This window comes from Aythya ferina, assembly GCF_964211825.1.
Source record: "Aythya ferina genome assembly, chromosome: 3".
Lineage (NCBI taxonomy): Eukaryota > Metazoa > Chordata > Aves > Anseriformes > Anatidae > Aythya > Aythya ferina.
The window spans coordinates 33,411,251-33,434,105 of NC_140298.1; the positions used below are offsets into that span (position 1 = coordinate 33,411,251).

The 22,855-nt window shown below is 44.6% G+C and overlaps 1 long non-coding RNA gene across 1 annotated transcript; it reads left to right on the forward strand.

Moving 5' to 3' along the window:
• The first annotated feature begins 4,279 nt into the window (after positions 1–4,279).
• Positions 4,280–22,073, forward strand: LOC311435265. The gene is made up of 4 exons (XR_014692011.1): positions 4,280–4,520; positions 4,877–4,994; positions 13,595–13,741; positions 21,237–22,073. It is a non-coding gene; the product is annotated as an uncharacterized lncRNA (long non-coding RNA).
• The last annotated feature ends 782 nt before the right edge of the window (positions 22,074–22,855 follow it).

Consider the following 22,855-nt stretch of genomic DNA (forward strand, 5'->3'; position numbering starts at 1 on the left):
TCTCTGTCCTTTGGCCCGAAATAACCTACTGAATGCGTCCACTTATGAGCATCAGACTTCAAGAAGGATGTTGACTGACTGGAGAGAGTCCAGCAGGCAAGAACAAGAGTGATCAGAGAGCTAGAAAACATGAGCTATGAGGAAAGACTGAAAGAGTTGAGTTTGTTTAGTCTAGGGAATTGAAGACGGGTAGATGTGATAACACCCTTCAAGTATGTGAAAGGCTACTGCAAATAGGAAGGATAGGTTGCTTTTCATGTCTGCTGGGGACAGGAAAGGAAGTAATGGGCTTAAAGTGCAACAATATTCAGGTGAGATGTTAAGAGACGTTTTCCAGTTGTGTGACTCGTGAACCGGTGGGATGGTTAGCTGTGTGAAAACACTGCCGTGGGAAGGTTTTAGCAATGGCTGAGATAACTATCTCAACCCCAGCACCTTCGGCACAGCTGATCCTATCTGGAGGTTGGTGAAAGGGCGAGATGACCTTCACAAGTTTCTTCCAGCCCATTTTTTTTTTTGTATGATTTTTGTTATCAAAGCAGAAAGTCACAAAGCTGGTTCTTAATTCTCATGTGTGTGTGTTTGTGTGTTTTGCTACTGGGCAACTCTTGGGTTTTATGTATTGTTTTCTTATAGGACTTAGAACTAGGTTGTCCATCCTGAGATCAACCAGAAGAAAATCCCAAAGAAACAACGTGGAATCCCATTTAATGGAGTTACAAATCCAAACAAACAAAAGTGAAGGGCAGATTTCTAGGCTGATGTAAAAATAAGGCTTCGTGCTGGACCAGCTGCCTTCATCAGAATCCAAAACAATCTTTCTAATGGTGGCCTGTATGATGGTCTTTGAACTGTGTACAATCTGATGCCAGAAAACAGAAGCAGACGGACACCTGAGCACTCAGGAGCAGCCAAAAGTCGCTGGGCTTCTTTATATAATTCAATAAAAGTGAGAGAAACAAAACAAAAGCAAAACCTGACACACACAACAGTCCCTCCTTCTCCAGTTTCATGGTGAAGCAAGTTCCAACACTGTCAAGCCAAAGATTAAATAAAAAGAAAAAGCTAAGGGCATGCTGCCATGCATATATTAGACCTGCGTAAAACAGTGACATGCACACCTCACAGATAAAAGGACTGTGAGGTGAGCAGGGGTTTAAGACCCAACAAAGAAGCTGCTTTCTTGTCAGGTTCACTAGGCCTGTATTTTTATCCATTACTTTTTAATCCTGTCCATTTTTAATGGTGGAGCACTAAGCAGCTGACCTTTGCCCGGAGGAGTGCCTTGATATGTGTCAATGCAGAAGGAGAGGATTTGGGATGGACATGGTGGCCAGAGGTGGGCACAGGGCTGCGGTCCCCCAGCTGTGGCCACCATGAATCTGTACCCCAGGGAGGTCAGAGCTTGGCTAACCTGGGGCAAGCATCAGGCTGATTAAGAATCAAAAGACATTTTAGACAGCCCCACAGAAAGCAGCTCTCCCTTGTTCCCAAGCTCAGCTCCTTTCTGTTGCTCTACTGTGTCCTTTTGTACTCTTTTGTGACTCTTCTGGAATTTAGCTTTGAGAAGCACACACCAGCCAAGGGCCAACAAGGTCCTTTGACCTTCCACTTTGTCTGTGACAGATTCATTTTTAACTGGGAATAATAATAAATGCTGATGAGGTGCGAGTTTTGACATTCGTCTGGGAGTGCAGAGGCATGCAATTTCTAATTTTACCAAAATCCAGAAACGGGTGGATATTCTTTCTTTCATCTGCAAAGTTTTGAAGGGCAGTAATGCATTTGTGGTTTTTTGTAGCTTTCAAAGAGGTTTATTCTTCATTGATTTGGTAGTTGCATAGATCTTAAAATCCATCTTTTTATTTTTGAAAAAAATAGGAATGAGAAATTCTTTATTTCAAATTAAACATTTTCTTTCAAGCTAAGCTTTTTTTATTATATTACTACTTTTGAAAAAACTCACAATGTGGTTATGCTGACCAAGGGAAACGACAATTAAATGAATAAATGCCAGAATATGCCTGAAATGAAGACTATGGAAAAATGGAAATACTTTCAAAAATACTTTCAGAGGAACAGCTATGTCTTTCTCTAGTCATTTGAAAAACATTATCTAGCTTAATGTATAATGATGCACATGCTTGGTTCTGTCACTGCACCTAAAGGTACACTTCCATTGTGGAGGGGAGGTCTTTGGGTTCTGTACCAGGCCTCTTGGAAGTTAGGAAATCAGGAAAATGTACACCATTTTCAAACAATGTACCCCAGTTATTGTATTTTTCCTTTTGCATGTCTGCAAACGTACAGGTCTGATAGAACAATGTCCCCAGGGTGGCATCTCCTGGGGAATTTTTTTACTCCTCAGGCATCTGGAGAGCTTTCTCTGCTACCAGGAAATGTGCTTGGTTCTATTAATCACTATCCCTGTGCTTGGGGTACTTGCAGGTCTTCTGAACTGATCTGCTGACATGTGTGGAGGCAGGATAAGGTTTTCGTAGTCTAGTACTGGCACCAAAGCAGTGCTCGGAGAACAATGCTGCTAGATGCTTCAGAAATACTCAGCGGGGCAGAGAGGTGCATACCGTGGGCAGCAGGATCACGACCTTCATGTGTTGTCCAATGAAATACCTGACGTCAAACAGTTCAGCTGACCACATGCTATCTTTAGTTTTCTTTTGGGATTGTGTTTCTGGGAGATTTTTTACATTTTTTCTTGGCCGAAGCATTCAGTTATTTTGATATTTGGGAGTATTCCTTCCTGCAAGACACTGCCACCTAACTCTGTTGTGTTCTCTACCAAATGCAGCTGATGTAAGCACAGCCGAGCCCCTGGCTAACCCATTGAGTGTCCACCTTGTCTCAGGGAGCACTAATCACCTGGATCCCAGGTGGCCTGGGCCCATGCATGTGGAGCAGGGCCAGGGTCGGTACTGGTAGTGTCTGGTGTGTGCTGTGTTCAGGCATTGCATAAACACCTGGCTGTTCCTCCTGTCCTCTTCACATGTGGAGATGGGAAAGGTTACCAAGTTTAGCTGCGCCTTCTGTTCTGTGCATGCAGAAGATATAGTTGCTTTAAAATGCGGCTGAATGAAAGGTGTTTTTTGAATACAGGGTATTAAGCCTTTTTACAAACCTGCAACTGGAGTGTTTACTTTTGGTTCTGAACACCCAGCCCAAGTTACTGAAGCAAGTAATCTGCTGATGCCTGTTGCCGCATGCACCAGGCTGCTACCCACGTAGCTGCATGATGAATCCAGCTAGGGGTTGTAGCCTCATTGTCCTGCCTTGGATACCAGTCAGAGGGACCACTTCTTTCATGCAATGGTGTTTCGGTAATATTTTTGGTCTGGAGAAAACTCCATGGGGCAAACCTTAGCTCATTCTTTCTCTATTTGCCACTTCTGCCAGCTCTTGCTCTGGCAAAAATATTTTAAGGTCCATGAGGAATTCTGCCTGAATGAATGTCACTAAATCTGCAGACCTCTGCTGGAAGCACTGCCTCCCTTGTACAGTACTGGGGGGGTTGCAGGCTTATTGCACTACAAGCAAACTATGGGGTGAGCACACACTAAGGCTGTCACAGGAAGAAGCATTCTGGCTGCTCTCATATCCCACCTGGACCAGTCAAACTGGAATACCCCAGTACAGAGCCCCTGACTGGCTAAATGACAGGTCTGAGGTCTTCCAGGTGACTAAACTGTTATGTGCCTCTGGCAGAGGACAAGAGAAAGTGAAGCCAGCTCAGGCTGCAATATCTAGAACACCTTAAATAGAAGGAAACATGATTAAACTTATCAAATGTGTCATGTGATTCCATGCTGCAGAGGTAGGCAGAAAAACCCACCTCCACCAGTCCGAGCTACAGAGAGCAGCATCTGGCAAAAGACTCCTTAACGTAGGTATCAGGGTGCTGGCAGCTGTGATATTTCCAAGAGAAATAGTGTCATTCTTGCTTCACTGAAACATGACTAAGCAAGAACGGTCAGTGTTTGGCCTGCGCCCAAGTGTCAGGGTGCCTTATAACTGCCATGCATATGAAGACTACATTTTCAAGAAACTTCTGAAACGGAGGAAGAATGAGAAAACCAGCAGGATATGGCCAGTGGACATGTATTTCATTTGTCTATATTTCTACAGGCAAGACTTATGTCATTAAAGTAGCTGCAGCTCCTTTTGGAGCAGTCACGGAAGGGCCAGACAGTAACAGAATGGGTCTCTTTTCTCCCCTGATAACAAATGGCCTGCCATTTCCAACACGGTCACCTTTTTAGCTAACAGAGGGGCAGGGACATCTCCCTAAGACTGATCTAGGGTTTTCCTCTACCAAAGACTGCTTCAAAGGATACTAAGGCTGTGTTCATCACCAGGTCTTATATCCCTTTTCTAAATATCTCAGAGAAGGCAGCCTCTTTGGGAGCAAGAGAGCATTAAGGCAGGAGACTGCCAGATTCCCTCAGGCCATGCCTTTGCCTCAGCAAGAGAGGAGACTGCAGCCTGGAGAGGTTCAGCTCTCCCTGGTGAGTTAGCATGTACTAGGGTGCGCATGTGCTATGAGCCTAGGTGAAGTGCCTGAGTATAAATAGACAGCCCAAGACATCTATGAGGACTCCAAGCGGCTCGATGACAACTATCTCAGGTATTCTGCCCATGTTGCTCTTGCATTTCCCAGCTGCAGCCTACATAGCTGGAGAGCTAATGCAGACGGAGAATCCAGCTCCCTTGCTCCCAAGTGTCCAAGGAATGACCCAGCCATCTGCAGGAATCATTACCGTCCTCCGCAAGAGGGGACAAGGTCAAACCAATTGAATGTTGTCTAAAGAGGATCTTGGGGAGGGAATGTTTTCATTACAACAGTTCATCTTTCTTTTCACAGTTCATCAAAAGCAGGCCTTCTGCATACACACGCAAGACAAATAGGACTGAGGGGTGATGACGGATACTGTAGGCCCGCGGTGATTGGGATGACCCTCCACTCACACAGTTGATCAAAGGCAAGTAAAACAATCAGCCAGCCATCAGCAACGATGTAATATTAAACTCCCCAAACACCTCATTTAATTAAGTCATTATGATCAAAATCTCCTTACCAGATCTTTTAAGTTATACACTCATAGGCCTTGCCCTAAGATAGCAGAAAAGAACTTCCGGAGGGAAAGCTGCTGTTAAAAATTATTAATAAAATAACGTCTCTTCCCTCTACCCCACAAATCAATCGCTTTCTGGAAGGATACACTTCTATCTGATTTCCCCAGGCAGAGCTCAGAAAGCTGGGTGCATCACGCCTAGCATCCTGTCCCTGATTAGCCTGCTGCAGACGGCAGTCGGGGCAGAACACAGCTGGCGAATATGATGTCAGCTTCTTTTGGGGCCGATTGCTATGAAGTCACAAACCCTACTTTTGTGAACCTGCTGCTGGCCAAACAAGCCCGATCCAAAGTGCGCTGAAGAAAATGTTTGGCCCCTTGCAGGTGCAGTCCCAGTGCTGGAGGGGAGGAGAAGTGAAGGGGAACTGGCTTTCCATGGGAATATGTCAATGTGGAGAGTGCCTGATTACTACAGAGTAGAGATTATTGAGTCAGATTCCAGACGAGAACAAGATGGGATGTGAAATGCAGATATCATGGAGTTGAAGCTTGAATTCTCTCTGTACTTAAAAGCATCTTCAGAGGATTTCTTAGCTCCCTTAAATACCCATGTTTGGATGAGATGCAGCCTCCTCTGGAAGCTTTTCTCTCCATTGGATCTGAGAAACTAGCTTAAACTAGCTGGATGAATGAGCAGAGATGAGATGCATCCTTTAGGTTTGTTGCAATTCTTATAAAGACATCAGACAGTGTAATGATGACAAATGGATAGACTTTTAATTCCTAGATGAAAAAGACATTGTTTGTTTTTTCTCTTTGCTTTCATCATTGGCTTAAGGCAACCTAATTTTGGTACTACATCTGAAAGTGGTGACTCAGCCCTACAACATGCATTCCCACCCCATCGCCTGTGCGACTTGGAGATGGTGCAGTTGAGCAGTCTGACAAATCAGGGGACTCAGATGAGGGAAGTTTTCCCTTTTTTTCCTGTTTTCTGTTGGGTGGAGCATTCAGCTGGATCAGCCTGATTGTGACCCTACAGCTAGCACAGGATAAGGGAAGGGAACTCATGGGCAGGGGCAGGAGAGCAATGCCACACATTTAGGCAAAAAATTTGACTTAGATTGGCTCAGGCCGTTCATGAAAACACACCTAACTCACGTGTGATCTGGTAACCTAGTGGTGAGAGATTCTCCTTCTCATTACTGGTTTCCTGAGTCATCTGAACAATGGTAATTGCCTTACTATTCTTCTCCCCTTCATTATAGAAAGACATAGCAATTAAGCAGAGTAAAGCTTGCCATGGGTTTTAAGCCAGCAGTGAGTTCATCAAGTACCTGAAATGAAACCTGTCAAGGTGTTGCTTGGCATTAAGCAGCCGACTTCAGCACTTCTAGAAATACAATTGCATTAGCCAGCACTGGGCAGGGAAGAAGGCTGCAGGGGAAGGAGAAAAGATCTTTACCCTGGACTGTTGAAGACAGAGGAGAATTGGAATTCCTGGAACAGACTGCAGCTAACTTTAAAGGAGTGATGTCCCAGGGCTGGTGTAAAGAAGACCTTCTGCACAGGCTAAGGGTGTGAGAATGTTCCTTCTCATACTGGAACATACCCTGGCAAATAGGTTGCATATAGTACCGTACAATTTGCTCACCCTGGAAGTAGGACCTTGAATTCTGTAAAGACAGTAGGTGAGTAGGTGAAAATCCATGCAGGGGAGGGGATGGGAAGGGGAGGGGAAAGAGAAGGGGAAGGGGAAGCCCCCAAACCTGTTATTATGTTTTACTCCATCAAAACATATTAGTTAAATTTTCCAGGGCTGAATTCCAAATCCATTACATCATGTTTGGTAAAAGTAACAGTAAAGCCTACGTCCCTAAAAATGAATTTCTTTATCATTTCCAGGTGACTTAACAGCTTTGTCAGTTTTGTAGTTATGTCACTCCTAAAACTAGTTTCTTTAGACACTGTGAAGCACTATTTGTTTGTTTGTTTTCCAGCTTCTCTGAATTGCTATACTAAGCACAAATCTGCTGCCTGTGGCACTGCACACACTAGGCATAGGCCCTTGCAACCAGATCAGCTGTACTTGTAGGTTTTTTAAGGCATGTATTACTAAGGAGGCCAAGTCATGCATAAACACCAAAGGCAGTATTTCATATAGCTAGAGTGGGATCCACCTTACTTACAAGACAGCGCAAAGCTGGAGGAAGCAACTACATCTGATAATCCATGAGCAAATTGCCTGTGGATGTCAATGGAAAAGTTTTCTTTCATGAGCAAGGCATAAAGCTGTCTGCTGGGGATCTGTTGTTGTGGAGTTCAGGCTGCATTCAGTGACCACCCTGGCTGTGTTCCCTCTCTTTGCACTGACCAAACTAATATCAGTCAAGAACAAAGCAGTGTGGGGAGGAAGTGCTGAATGTAAAAAGACAAGAGCCCTCTAAACCTTATCATTACGTCTTCCTCGGAGACTTGGGTTTCAAGCAGACTGTCCGAGGGTTGCGTAAATAAGACCAAAACAACCCTGGACTGTGCATGCAAAAATAACACCATGAAAGCCTGAAGGCAGACAGTGGAATAGACAACACAAATCATCCGCTTCTGGAGTGGGACAAACTTTCCTGTGAATAGCTCACTGAGGAGGAGATGGGCTATCCAGGACGACTGGGTAACAGTGAACTGGGGTAGTCTGCTTGTCAAGTAGCCACAGAGCTAAGGGATATCCAAGACGGCATTTCTCCTTTACCTCTTGTTGGAGCAGTTCAAGATTTTTTCTAAAATCCTAACTCACTATTTTCTAGCTTGAAGGCTAGAACATGCCAGGGGTGGTGGAGGATAGGGGACGGGTTGTCATCTGAAGTATAAGCTTGGCTCCAGGGAGCTCATTATTTTTGCAAAGTTGATCACCGTCAGCAGAAGCCCCGGAGATCCACTCACCTCTGGGGTGAGTGCATGGGGGTGCAAGCCCAGACCTGGGAGGTGGCCAAGATGTCAGCTTAAGATGGCTGTCACTCATCACCATGCTGTGCTCTCAGTTGACTTAAAGCTTTCCGGTGACTGGAGTAAATTTTAAAAAAAGGTTTCAGCAACAAAACAACGAAGCCAAAGAGGCTTATTTTATTTCTAACTAAGTCAAAACATTTGGTGATTTCTTTCTTTCTTTCTTTCTTTCTTTCTTTCTTTCTTTCTTTCTTTCTTTCTTTCTTTCTTTCTTTCTTTCTTTCTTTCTCTTTGTTTGGCTGGACCAGTAACTTCTGTAGTATTAAAGGCAGTGAACTATGTCACCCATGGTAGAAAGTCATCCCCCCTCTCCTTTTTGGTTACCAGGGTTCAGGGAGGACACTGAAGACTCTGACCCTATAGTTCTGCAGAAACCAATGCTGACATTCTCCAGAACAGCTGCTGAGAGCATTGCCTCAGGCTTGGCTTGGTTTTGTCTGAGGTTCACTAGGGCTCTCTCTCACTTCCTGAAAAATCCCACTTATAGAAGCTAGATACCTGCAGACAATTTTCAGCAAAAAAAGCCGACAGATGAGTCAAGGTTGTGGTAAAGGGAATGATGTCTCCTCATTGTGGTAAAGGTAATGATGCCTCCTCTCTGTGGACAGGGCTAAATGAGGGTGCTGGCAGCAAGGGACGTGTCCAGCTACCTGCCTTCTCCTGCTTGCTGAGAACAGTCTCCAGAAGAATCATGAGTTTTTATTTATTCAGTCTTCTGTTGTCCATCTTGCCTCATTTGTGGGACAGATGAGCATGAAAAGATCTAAACTCAGTGCTCAGTCCTCAATGAAAAAACATCATTAACATCATTCACCTTCCACAGCTCAGCTCCAGCTGCTCCACACCATATCCTTTATTAGATATTTATATGAATAGTAATATCCGCAGTTAGAGTGGCTAGGATTGCAGCAGAAAAGGAAATTAACCCTCCTGCTTCAGGGCACAAAGTGATTCAGAAAGGGCAGGTTTGCCAGCCCTGTGGGAGAGAGTCTGTATAACTTTCTCCACAGCACCCAGCACTGCCTGCACCTCTTCTTTCTAGGACCTTCCTTCTTCCTGTCTTTTGGTATTTTTGCTGCAGCCAACTTTCCTTCATCCATTCACCCTGTGCAAACCTTTCCCCAACTGCAGGTAGCTTTATCTCTCCCCTGTTCATCTTGTTGTTTGTTTTTCTCAGTTCTCCCTTGATACTCTTTACAGTGACAATTTTTGACCCTCCTGCCTCTTCACTGCTGTGCCCTTCTCCTTTTCCTCAGCTGTCCTCACCATCCTTTCTGCCTTTTTCTGTTCCCTCTCTCTCTCTTCTCCAATCACAGGGTTTAGAGGCCAGGAGAGGTGTAATTGCAGAAATCAGGCAGTTTCCAGCCCTGGTGAGGAGGTGGAGTCAGTGCTGCATCTGCTGAAGCTGAGCCACCTCCACCCAGCAGCACTCGCTGCCTGAAGAAAGGATTTGGGGGTCTCCCCACACAGCTCACGATCCTCTTCTTGCACCCTGAAAGGGTTGAGCATGATGCTGTGGCTTTCCCAAACCCTTGGTCCCACCAACAAGACCTTGCAGGGCCTTCTCCTTGCCCACAGCCCCATGCTGAGGTGTGGCCCACTGTGCTGGTATCAGTTCCCTCGTAATCAGGGCTGCCTCCTTTCCGCCTACTAAGGCTGGGTTATGAAATATGTCCCTGTTTGACTCCGAACACCGAGTAACAGAGGTGTGAAGATTTCTGCAGCATGCCCACCTCTGCTTTTCCAGTGGTGCAGTGTAAGATGGGCAGGGAAAATATTCCTTGTTACCTCCTTCAGATCAATCATAAAACCCTTCACTTTGCCTACAGGAAGCTGGATAAAGATGAAAGCTCATTTTTAAATGTTTTCCTCTAATCACCTCCTTTTATTTATATTTGGATTGCAATTTACTTGAAACTGGGTCCGTTCTGTTTGTATAGCACCAAGCACAAGGGCTTTGCTGGGTTAGCAGGGTTGTTGGGCACTACCCAGGTACCAGTGATACTGTCCTCACTGTCTTCTTATATCAGAACACATCAGTGAGCCAGGGCTGGGAGAGGAGTGACAGAACAGCCTGTCACCTTTACGCTGGGACATTTCACTTGTCTCTCTTCACTGTTGCTGTAGAAAGCATAAAGTTATCTGCTGTGAAAGTTTCACTGAAGGAAGTTTACACAACCTAATTCTGCTGGTACGTGTGCCATGCTGAAGGACTGAGAGCAGACGCCCTCTCAGGACTTGTTGTTCCCATTTCGAGGTAGGAGACACAATAACAAATACTAAACAAAGAAAATAGGCTCACCCAGTGCATCTTAATACAGACAACAGACTTCAAGCCACAAGGACCTGGTGCCAGATATCTCTTAACCTGCTCTCATTTTGTCCTTTTATTATTTTATTTTTCTCTCTAATCTCTCCCTTATCACAAACAGGAAAATGTAGCAAAGCAGAATATGGACTTCTTCCATTTCCTGATCCTTTTATGTGCCTGCTTTCATTCTATGTTTTATTTTTCCTCTCTCCTATTGGGATGATGTATCCATAGCCAGAAAATGCAGCAGGCCCACATGGAAGCCTGTTACAGCCCATGGTTTGCCATGCACATTGCAGTAGGCCTGGAAGAGTGTGGTCACGTACCCTAGAGGTGAGTTTATAATGGCCTGATTCAAAGCCCTGTAAGGTAAATGGCATCCTTTCCATTGGCTTCAAGGGGCTTTGGATCATGCTGTAAATAGTCCAGTAAGATACTGTACATGGATACGCCAACTATTTATAGGACTTATGATAGACAAGATGTGTACTCACCATCTAAATCTGGCCACTGTGTCATCTGGGGAGAGACCAAATCAGGCCTGATGCTTAGTGGAATGGGAGATATCAATGACGATGAAGGACCATTGACTGACATGTCACCTGCTTTGCTTCCCTGGAGCAGAAACACCTGAGATCTTTCACCATCTTCTGCAAGTGTCCTTCCTAACTGATAGCTTGGTTCAAAAGGAAAGATGGCAAATATAGCAAAGTGATAACCTCAGATTTATGAAGCTTTTCTGCAGCAAATCACAGAAGCACAGAATCATCTAGGTTGGAAGAGACCTCCAAGATCACCTAGTCCAACATTTGACCTAACACTAACCAGTCCTCCACTAAACTGTCTAACCATATCATCTAAATGTCTTTTAATGCTACTAGATCTTTTCAAGGTAATCCCAGCCTTCTCAGAGCCCCATAGTCATATCTTCCTTTGACTGGATCTCTGCAACTGGGGCCAATGAACCCAGAATCTGCTAAGTCCAATGCTTGGTTTTGTCTGTGCAAGTTAACGTAGATGACCTTGGTACCCGGGATTACGTGTGTAACACAGGCTTGATTGATATCATCAGTACCCAAGGTAAACAGATCTGACAACATCAGAATAGAGTTACCTGCATGGCACAGGCTGTTCACATTCACATCTGTGAACGAACTCCTCACCTTCATTAATAAACACGTTTCTCCCTCTGAGCAGAACATGGTGTGCAGATGCTATCGTGCGAATGAATTTTTTCAGACAGAGATGTTCTGACTTCTGATGCTGGAGGAGAGAGTTTCGTGTTATAGAGGGATTGCCAACAGTGATATGATACTTTACAAACCTTCGTGTCAGGGTGTGGACGGGAGCAGGTAGTTCCAACTGTTGTCGTTAGATTTGTTATGGTGGTGTCTAATGATAAACCAAGAATAGCCCCATTGTCTTCAGCACTGCATAAGCACACAGGCAGAAGTAGACAAACCCTGACTCAAAGCATTTACACGACAAACAAACAACAACAACAACAACAAAAGTGTGGGATTTCTTGAAATACTAAAGGTTTTAGCACATAAACCGTGGCAGTGATATAGATAGTCAGAAATGCTCATGAATGGGTGGAGAGACCAACAGTCATATACTTGATGGATCATAAATCTACAGTCCTGTTTCTCTATCATGAGGGAGGAGAACATAGAGCAAGGAAAAAGAGGTAAGAGAGAGGTCAGGGAGTAGGACTATGAATAGCTGGTGTTGGTTTTACTCCCTCAAAAATGATGCTGGCAGACATTCACTTTGATTACAACCAGCACAGACTTTAAAGGCTATTTTCACATGCAAAGTTCTAGAGCCTTACTCAGAGAGATCCCATACAGTAACAATAAGTGAAGAAAAGTAAACCTTACTTGTTCAAGACTTAGCATTGATCCCAAAATGCAGGAATGGCATGGCTATTGTGCTAGGCTTTGAAGAGAGGTACGTGCAATTCCTCAGCTGCTGGCACAGAGACGAGCAACATCTGTGGGGTGTAGAAAAGCATCTCCTTTCTTTGAAATCCAGACTGGAATTTGTGAGGTGCAGCCAGTGCTTAAATAGATCTTCCACCCTACTCATCTGCTTGGCAGTCAGGCAGTGCTGGCTGTTGTGTCTCAGGAAAGACAACAGGAAGCAAATTCCAGGTATCAATCTACTTAGTGTCACCGTGGATCCATCTGATTGCTGACCGCAGGCTCAGTTCTGCAAAGCACCTCCTTAATTTCAGGGATCTGCTTACATCCACTGGTGTTCATGAAAATACTGGAGGGCATACTTATTTTTAAGCTTCAGTAGGACTCATATGTAAACAGTCTGCTGAACAGAAATTTCTGGTGCCTGGACAACACAGAGAGCCATGCTGGGGACTGTAGAAAAGGAGGGTGTAGAGAAGTCAGCTGTCTTACCCTGGTGATTGCACTGGCATACATGCATTTGGGCTTCTTATGTCCTGAGGAATGCAGTAAGTCACCATTGCCTGCGTGTGCACTGTCATGGAGTGGTAGGGTAGATTTGTTTATTCATTTTATCCTTGATCCTTTGAGACTTTCTAGTCATTCCATGCCTGTATTTTTTTCTGTTGACTTAGTTGTATAAACTTCCTCTAATAGGAGAATAAGTATGTCTCTTGTGCTGTTACCCTGAGATCCTCTGCAAGGGATTCTGCATTGACTGCAGATGATATCAGACACCATGACCCTTTAGTGACCTCTCAATTACAGTTGTCTGAAAAGATCTTGAACCTTGAGAGCAGCCCTATGAGTTGCAACCTCAACTGGTCATTGTTTCTGCAAGTTTAGTTTGGCAAAGTTTATAATGAAGCTTTTACTTAAATGTTTTTCAGGGTTTCATTGGGGAGCCCAATGACAAACTACTATGGTTGTAAAGCCAATGTTTTTAAGGTTTGGGTTGCAGTGTTCAGTGTCTAGCTCCTAAATACCTAATTGCATTTGCATTTCAACAACTGGAAGCCAAAAAAATACTATAAAAATTGCTTGACATAATCGCCCAAAGTCTAACATGTTATTTCCTAAGGAAATACTAGTTCTGCCCACCAAAATGTGCCAGGTTTTGGTATCTTTTGTTGTTGTTATTCATGTCACTTAATTAAAATCCTGGACTAGTTTCACTCACTATTTCTTGATGTTCCTTCCGCTAGCTGAATTTCTTCTTCTTTTTGCAGTTAAAATGCATGCATCCAGATTGCTTCTGAGCTCCTCTGCAGTGGATGACCACGTAGCAGAACCAAATGTGTTCCTCTCCAATGGGGAACAAGGGATCCCTTCTCCTCCTGTCACCTATGCAGATACTGTGCCTTTCATTTCTTCCAGTAGGTAGAAATTATTCACAGATTCAAAAGCCTCTGTAATGAATAGCTGATTGTGAATGCTCATGTTCCACATGTCTTTACGAGGGGGAGTGTTTTCATGTTGCATTCCCATGTGTCTTTTTTACTATGAGACCGAAAGCAATTAATCTATTTGGGTAGTTTGTTGGAAAAACATCTTATGCCACCACTGCATCTGGTTTAGATATTGACTTAACACCAAGCTGGAAAATGACAGCGTATGATTTGTACCTCCCAAACACATAATGTTGGTGACAGGTATTTGTAGTTGGTTACACTCTTTTTATTGATGAATTCTCTACTGGTCAATTAGAAACCATCCAGTAAGCTGAGCATGTTTGAAATGTGGAGCCAGTGTGGATTTTTCATCAGTGCCATTCCCTCCTAGATTGTGAGAATTGCCGGTTATGGTAGCCTGAGGTCAGGACACTTCCAAAACCTAAAAGCAAAAACAAGCCAAGCAAGTTCCAAACTTCTGGAGCTGTTTTCCAGCCTGTGACTTGCACCCTCCTTGGCTGTAGATAATTTTTTGTCTCATCTGCTTTCTAGAAAATTTCCCTGACACAAAAGTCATGGAGTATTGGTGAACACTAATTTATGGCACATTAGCACAGGCAGCATATGTTTCTCTAACTCCAGAGCAAGTCTGGCTCTGCAGTGCTTGGAAATGCTTTTTAAAAAAACAAGGTAGAGTGTTGCACACATCAGCATGTGCTCTCTGTGGATGAAATTCAGCTCTCTATAGTGAGATACCACAATGTTGAGGTAGTTGTTAAATTCCATTCAAATGCCAGGATACATTTCATCCCATAGTCTTTATTGATATATTGGAAAACAGATCAGAAGTCAGGTACCTTGGCATTGATTTGGTATTGACACTAAATCAACATCAGCTTTGATTTCTCCATATCACTCTGTATATTATCTTGCTCTAAATGCTCTGCCAGAGGATTAATCACCCGCAACAAAGAATTAACTACATGTCAAACTTATAAAAGGAGGGGTTTAAGAAACCATCTCTTTTTCCGTCTTTGTGAAAACAAAGCAATGCACAATGGGAGATACACAAATAATCAGAACTCCCGTGGGGGGAGGAGAGGTGGAGAACAAGCTTCTAATGCAACAACGAGCTGAGCCACAAAGGTTACCTTAAAAGCTTTTTGATGATGGAGCTCGCTGTGTTTATGAAGGATGTGACATGACGCGCCTGCCCGTAATAGCGGGGAATTGGAATTGTCAACCGGGGATGGCTGTTCCAGCCCTTTTCCTATCGTGAGCTGGCTGAGATGCTGCAATTCAACTCAGCCCAACAGCTGTAAGTAGGGAGAGCTGTAAAAATAAAGTCAGGTGCAAGCGTGTGGATGAATTCTATCAATGAAGTAACAACAGCAGCCAGTGTAGTGTACAGAAAGCAGGAAGCAGAACAGAGGATTGCTGCACAATAAGAGAGAGGAAGCCAGCAGGACAGTTTCTGGACACAGACCAGTATCTTGTGATGCATTGTGTTCAGAAATCAATCGTTTCATGAAGCTTAATTCTTCTGTCGAAGAAAAAGATTATTTTCCGTTCAAGCATCTTTCATCTCTGCTAGGTTTGCAATTCTTTTCCTGGAGCTGAAATGATCTCAGCTGAAAGAGTTGATCTATGGACGAGATCAAATAAAAGGTAAAAAGCCAGTCTTCAGTGAAAGGTCAGTGAAATTTGTCACACAATTAAAACTACTTTACTTCTTTAGAAATCCTCCGAAACAAGTCCAGCCTGCTCATCTCCACGTCTTTATACTGCAGGAACGATCCTCCTGCCTTCCAGACTTATCTTTGCTGAAGTTTGCATCCCTCTAATTAAATTCATCTTCTAGCACTAAAAAATAAAAATAGATATTTTTTTTAAAAAGCTTCTCTTTTTTTTTTTTTTTTTTTTTTTGTCTTCTTTTTCCTCAGTGAGACATATCTCTCAGGAAGATAACATGTCTATGTCATGAAGGGTGGGGTCAGGCAATAAATCTCAGGCATGATGAAAGCCACGTTCTATATTTCCTCTTTTCTTTCTTCATAATAGCTGTACACATGCTTGTCATTTTTTTACTTTCTCATCTTGAACACTTTCCAGACATTAGAAACATCAGGATCAGGATGGAAGATATTCTGGAGTTTGATGGACAGTGAATTTGTGGGGATGGAACATGCTACCTGCCCAAGTGACTAGCTGGTCACTACCACTGAGGACATCACATGTTGCTATCTCCGTGGTTCTTTCCCACCGTTTGCCTTTCCCTCCTGAGGTCTCAGTGCAAATGAAGCCAACAGAGAGGCTGTGCTCTGGTCACCTCCTGGTTTGCAAGGCTCACTTGTTTCTGTGTCAATGTCACCCAATGCTGGAAGCAGTGGCTGCTGTCCTCTAATTCCTTGACTCCCCACAACTGGCATCCTAGTGCAAGTTTCACCTGGAACAGCCCAGCAGAAGGTGGAGTGGTGTGAAATGAGCTCCTGAGGTCACCACTACTGGCAGATCTGGGCCAGAGCAAGAGCAGGGTAGTTCCCTACTGCCCGGTGAAGTAACAGCCACTGCTTGGGTGATGCAGCCAGGGTTTCCCTTATGTACACAGAAACATGAGAGAGAGGCCAGAATATCTGCACGTGACTTGGATAATGGGAAAGAAATGCCAAGGAATGGGGAGGGGCGAGCAGACAACCAGATCTGTGTAACAGACCTTCCATTTAATGAGATGCATCCCTGATGTGGATGATCAAGAATCATGGACTAAGCAAACAAATTCACTTGCCAGTGGGTTCAGAGAACAATATATCCTCCTCTAGATCCTCAGAGGAAAGAAGGGTCTTGCACACAGAGCCCACGGGCCCATGACTGGTCCATCAGGTTGACTTCATTTCTGACCGGGCCAGGGGAGAAGAAGGCTTTTTGTTCTCTTTTCTTTGTCCTCTGCTAGCATTTGCTTTAGGTTCTTGTCAAAACAAGATCAGCCTCTTGAAGTGCAGCACACGCTCTGTCCTGTTTAGTTTTGCAATGTTTTGTTTGGCTGCTAACAACTTGTTCTTCAGGAGAAACAATACTTCCTTGGTTAATGCTCTAAGAAATCCTCTCCTGTAAATTCACTGATCTAACAAAGCCCACCCTGCCCACCAGACACCCATGGAAAGAAAACAGCCAAACACAACACCCCTCTGACAAAAGGTCTTCAGAAACCCACCTGTGAGAAACTGTACAGGAAATTCCCGGGGAACAAGAGGCAGAAAAGGTCTGCTGCATTGCAAAAAAATAATTGTCCACACACTCCGTTACCCAATCTACAGTTAACAGTACTGGATGTTGGACTTGATGTTCTTGAAGGTTTTTATTTTTTCAACATAGATGATTCTATGTTTGAAGAAAAGGTACAAAACCCTTCCTAATTCACCTACCTAGCATGACAGCAGGGATAATTTACCCTGCCCTTTCATGGCTGATTATCTTGTGCCTTGAAGCTGGGCGTTGATAGTGTTTGTGATTTCATCCTGGCTGGCCTGGACTTTGAAGACATAATTACTGCGGGTGTTATGTATTGTAATTGAAGATGCTATTCTTCATGCTTTATTAAGACATGGTCCTTTTCCCAAGTTACAGAAGGGATAAATTTAATCCCATGTCTATCGCACTTTCAATCTAGATTATTTGCCTCAATAACATTCTGCTACGTGCAGCCCACTGCGAGTACATTATGCAATGCCAGAAAACAAAAAAAAAAAAAAAAGAAAGAAAAGAAAAAAAGAAAAAAAAAAGTATTTCTTTTATCTATTCAAGTCTATCTTCTTCTAATAGAGTGTTCTGGTTTTGCTTTAAAGGAAAAGGAAGCAGGAGTGCTTGTTGGCGTCACCTGCATCACTTTGTACTCCTGCTTCCTCTTCTCATGCTCTCATCCAAGTTTAATTGCCCTATTTCCTCCTTAACTCAAAACTCTTTTTCCTTTCACACCTCTTGCATTTTAGTGGTTCTCTGGATAGAGTTCCACATTCTATTACCACAGCTCAGTTCCCTTAGGAGCAAGGAGATTTGTGGATCTGACACTCCCAGGCTTCTCATACTGGAGGCTATCTGAGGTCCCCACACTTAGCTTCTTCCTCCTAGCCCGTCACAAACTGCCTGCTCCATGCTCTGCCACCTGCTGCAGCTGGTTCTAACTTGGCCTGGGAGCTTTCTGAGGACAAAGCCTGTACTTTGCCAAGCACATGTCCTGTTCTTTGCCTCATGGAGCACAGCATGGGTCCCAAAACACAGGCTGAGTGGGTTCCCTTTAACAATACAGCACAGGCAAAGGCAGTTCTATAGCAGGCAGTACATCCTCTTTGCATAAGCAAAACCAGGGGCAAATATAATAGAATCAGGAAAAAGCTTGTTGAATCAAGTTGTGTTTTACTTAATATCAATGATACTGGCACCAATGTGAATAGCGTTTTCTTCATTACATTCTAAGAACTTCCAGTTGAGTCTCATCCTATTTTCCTGGTCCATTATTTTATTATTATTATTATTTATAACCAACAATTGCTCTGTTTCAAAAGAGAGAGATTGAAATGGTTCATTCCCAGATATATGGAACTAATTCTGCAAGTGTCTGCTCATGAATAGACCTGAACAATCATTATTTTTCCAGAGAATAATACAGTCTCTGGAAATGTGGTTTTAGTTGTCCTGAAGCTATTCACACATTAGTACTGCATTTCCTGAATGATGCTAGCTGAGAAAAAATCATAATGGGATTAGCTTCACAAATCTGCAAGATGAAATAGTGCTGTTCAGATTGTATCATTGCATCCAGTCTCAAGAGTGTAGTATAGAGTTGTACCCCACACGTGAAGGTGCAGCCCTGTCTCCTCACTGCCTGGAGCATGGCTGTAGGTATCAGGGACAGAGCAACCCTACCCAGGGTGTGAGAGCAGCTGTCATTTCCCCCTCTCCTCTGGGTGCTTATGACCTAAAGAACATAGTCTTTCCACAGGGAAAGGAATGTGAGCACCCCAAATCCCAGAACAATACCCTAATCCAGCAGGCTGGTGAGGGATGTTTCCTGACCCAATAGTTATTTAAATGAGAAGGAAAGGCAGAGAAGTGCAGAAGTGCCCGTCCCAGGACCCCTTAGAGGCTGGGACTCCTGGGCAAGGAGCCCCATGTTTAGGTCAGCTGCTTGACTGCAGGCAGGGGCTTCAGCCTAACCAGGCCTTGCAGCAGGCTGCAGGGGTTTTGGAGGCTGGTTTCTCTTATTGCCCCCTCCATAAGAGATAAAAGGATGGGATGTCAATAACTGCTCCTTCTGCCCGCAGTTGCATAACTCACCCTCCCTTTGCTTTTGTTTGCATGTGTCCATAGTGAAATATTTCATTTTGGATCTCAAGGAACATTTTGTGTCAACTGAAAACAATGAGCCTGATTCCCCCCTCCCCGTGTGATTTAAACCTCCAAAAATTTGCATTTGTTTCCCTCTGAATCTAAATTATTTTCCAGTGAGGCTTCCAGGCTGAAAACCATTTCTCCATGCAGCTCCAGAGATGAAACAAATGCATCCTCTCCCGTATCTACCTGATTCCCAGTGAGAAATTGTGCAGGAGAACCTCAAAACAGCACAGCCTGGTTTAGGAGGAAAAGCAGTATCTGATGTCTGCACAATAGGCATGAAGCAGAATTTCAGGTAGTTGGGGCAAATAATGGGTAGCCTTTTAGAGCAGGATTTTGCTGCAGAACCCAGGGCTCCTGACTGAGCTCACAGTCAACACAGCTGGGAGGACAGAGCTGATGTGGGACTAGATTGAAAAATGAGGAGATCCCAGTGCCACCTCCACTTTCTTCCTCTGCCACAGTGACATAATATCCCTCAAGAGCCATCTCTGAATGTAGTTCACTAAGTTTACTGCCCAATTGTTTTGACTGGGCATGCAAGGGATGCTGCACCTCTTCTTGAAGCTGTTGGCCTATGCCAGCCTGAGGATTTTATTTTGTCTTTTGGCTAAGAGATGAAATCTTTGAAATCAGAAGCCATTTTTACTTCTTTTCAGGGTAGTGCTGCATTTTGTAGAGGAGGAGAAAGGACTGTGAAAGCAATGCATTAAACTGGCTGAAGGGATGAATAATATTCTAAACCAAAGGGCAGCTTCAATTACTTTCGCTGTTCTAATCAACGCCCCCGACGTGGGACATCAAAGCAGGGCAAATCAAGCACAGAATTCAAGACGTCCCTGAACTCAAGGCTGCATGACAGGGACAGCATGGAAATGTCCTGATTATATTTCACAAACCAGCAAATCTCAGACCTGCCTTCGGAGGAAGACTGGCCCTGAAGGCAGGAAGATGCAGTGGAACATGCTGTTCTGCGTGACTCCAACGGGAGTCAGCGGTAAACCTGTTTTCATGTGGCACACTCTCTTTTGAAATCTCCAGAAGAGATGATAAAACCCTTAAGAGCAGGACACAGCTTTTTTTTTTTTTTTGTGGCATCTCTTTGGCTGAGCCCGAATCTGATCTCAAGATGCACTGGGCAGTGAGGATGAGTGGGAATACTCTTCCTTGCCGGTGTTGGTCTGACCCTGCCACTGAATGGGAGAGCTTGGAAATAAGCTTGTTCCATTGACATGGCTCAGAGGGATTATCTCCTCCTTGACCTTACAACCCTATGGCTGATGAGCTTACCAGGTGCTTTTATCTAGCCCCAGCTGACACTGCCGAGGGGTTTTGTCAGATCTGCCGCTGTTGAGCAGAATACCGTCGGATGGATTCTCCATGCCCATTCTGTTTTATAAATGACCTGGACAATGAGGCTTTCACACCAGGCAATGGGGTTTTCAGTCTGAGAGCGAGGGGAGGAGGACTGAGTGAACCCACACCCCCAGCCGATGCAGTGTCCAACAGGAGCATGGATCTCAGTAGCTGAATGGAGAGCTGAACCATCCAACTTTGGTGTAAATGCCTGCTATAACTATATATAAGGGCTCTAAACAAGACCAAACATGACAGCAGTTCAGGTTTAAATGCAGTGCTCGTGAACAGAGTTGTGGCTGTATTCAGTCAAGCTCTAACGTTCAACACCAGTGCTCCCAAAGCAAAGGACAGGCTGTCAGAATGAGGACTGGTCACACCAAACCACCTACCGTGCTGCCTTAAGAAGCCTTCCTGGGGTCCCCAGGTGTATTGCACTGAAATTGCATTTTTCTGTGTCTGTGCGGTTGGCAGAAATTATGCTTAGGCCAAAGAAATGGTAGACTTGAAGACACACTAGCTAACTGCCTGGACTCTGGTATGGTTCAGGCAAACCCCTGCCTTAACCTCCCCTGTGCACGTCGATAATACCAGTAAATAACTATGGAGTAACCATTCTTGCAAAGCCACAGGCACCCCTCAGACAGAGAGGCAACTCCTAACCCTGCTGATGATTCCCCACAATGTATTTTTATTTTTTTTAACAGGGATTCTGTGTTTATTGCTTTTGTTGCAGCGCTGGCAGCACATCATACCGAACAGACAGCCCGGGAGACCTGCGTTATCTCTCACAGTGCTACAGCACGAGGAGGGGCAGCTCCATCTTCCACTACAGCGACCTGTCACCCTGCCTCAGCCTCGGATCAGCGGGGTCGCTTCCAGGAACAAGGGGAGAAGTCAGCCCTTATGACCCAGCCCTTTGATAAGCCTCCTAACCGGGGTGCCAATTAGAGCCGAGTAGGATGGGGGATTTTACAAGGCTGGTGAGCGCTGGTGGCCACTGACCCTGCAGGGCTGCATCCCTAATGCAGGGAGCTTCCCCTAATGCAGGGGGTAGGGGCTGGGAAAACTGCAGAAGGCACGGGGAGGGCTCCAAATGCAGGCATTTTTCCTCCAGGCTGGTACCAAGTTCCCACTCTCATTGTATCTGAGATGTTCTGTTTTGGATAAAAATCAGGCTCACACCCCTCTGCTGTCACAAAGGGTCCCGTGGAATATTTATGGACTATTTTGGGAAAGAATAAGATGGTAGCTCTTACATCTTCGCCACATGTCCTTCTCATCTCCCTAAATCTCCTCTGCTGTTTTATTTGGATAACACAGCTTTCAAAACGTGCCTTCCATTATGAAGTGCTGCTGTCCAGCTGTTCAGTGTCAGGCTTTGCTTCAGGCTTTCTTTCTCTGTGGGCATGCGTCTGCCTTTCTTTGCACAGTCGACTCGCTGATGTGCAGCGTATGCTCAGGGGCAGCTCCCTGTCATGAGCAAGCACTGAACTAATAGATGATCTCAGGAATGATCAGATCAATTCATTAACCTTCTGAATAAAGTTGTCTATTGATACAGCCCCTCTTATCAGGGAAGCCTTGGGTACTATTTATTCCACGAAGTGGAAACGCTCCTCTCCCCCTCTCCCACCCTGCCAAGGTTACAGCCTTACGTCAGCCCCTGCTGTGGTGACCTTGAGGCTTTCTCCCTGTCGGGGTGTACATGGGCACGACTCCCACGTTGTGGGGTAATCTGTGCTCTCACTGCTCTTTATATAGATGGGGGTTTAGCATTTGCATGTGGGTCCTCAGTCTTCTCTTGCTGTCACACTGGCATCGGAGCTGCCTTAGTTCAGTGATTCTCAGTGATTAGGCTTGAAAGCCTGGGGCTGAAAATGTTTGGATTTGTCAAAGAGAGAGAAAGGTGGAAACATGTTGACCATAAGTGTTTATGGAGTTTCCATTCATCATGGGAGATGCTCAAAACCCATCTGGACACGGCCCTGAACAACCTGCTGTGAGCAGGAGGCTGGACTGGACCACCTCCAGAGGTTTCTGCCCAGCTCCACCATGCTGTGGGTTTGTGATTCTGCAGCTTTGCTGAGCTGCACAGAGAGGGGACAAGGTGGTATTTGGAGTGCCATAAGACAGTGGTAACTTCAGTGCCCACTGGCAGAAATGCAGCACTGCCATGGCTACCAGCACTGCCATAGCCCAGCACCGCGTGCTGCCCTAAGAGCAGCCTTTGGGCCAGAGATATACAAAGAAAAAGAAGTGGGGGATGACAGGAGCATCCCAGAGCCTGGAGCCTCTGGTTTGACTCCAGTGCTGAGTTAGGATCAGGGAGGATTTCACTTTTACCTTGGCTTT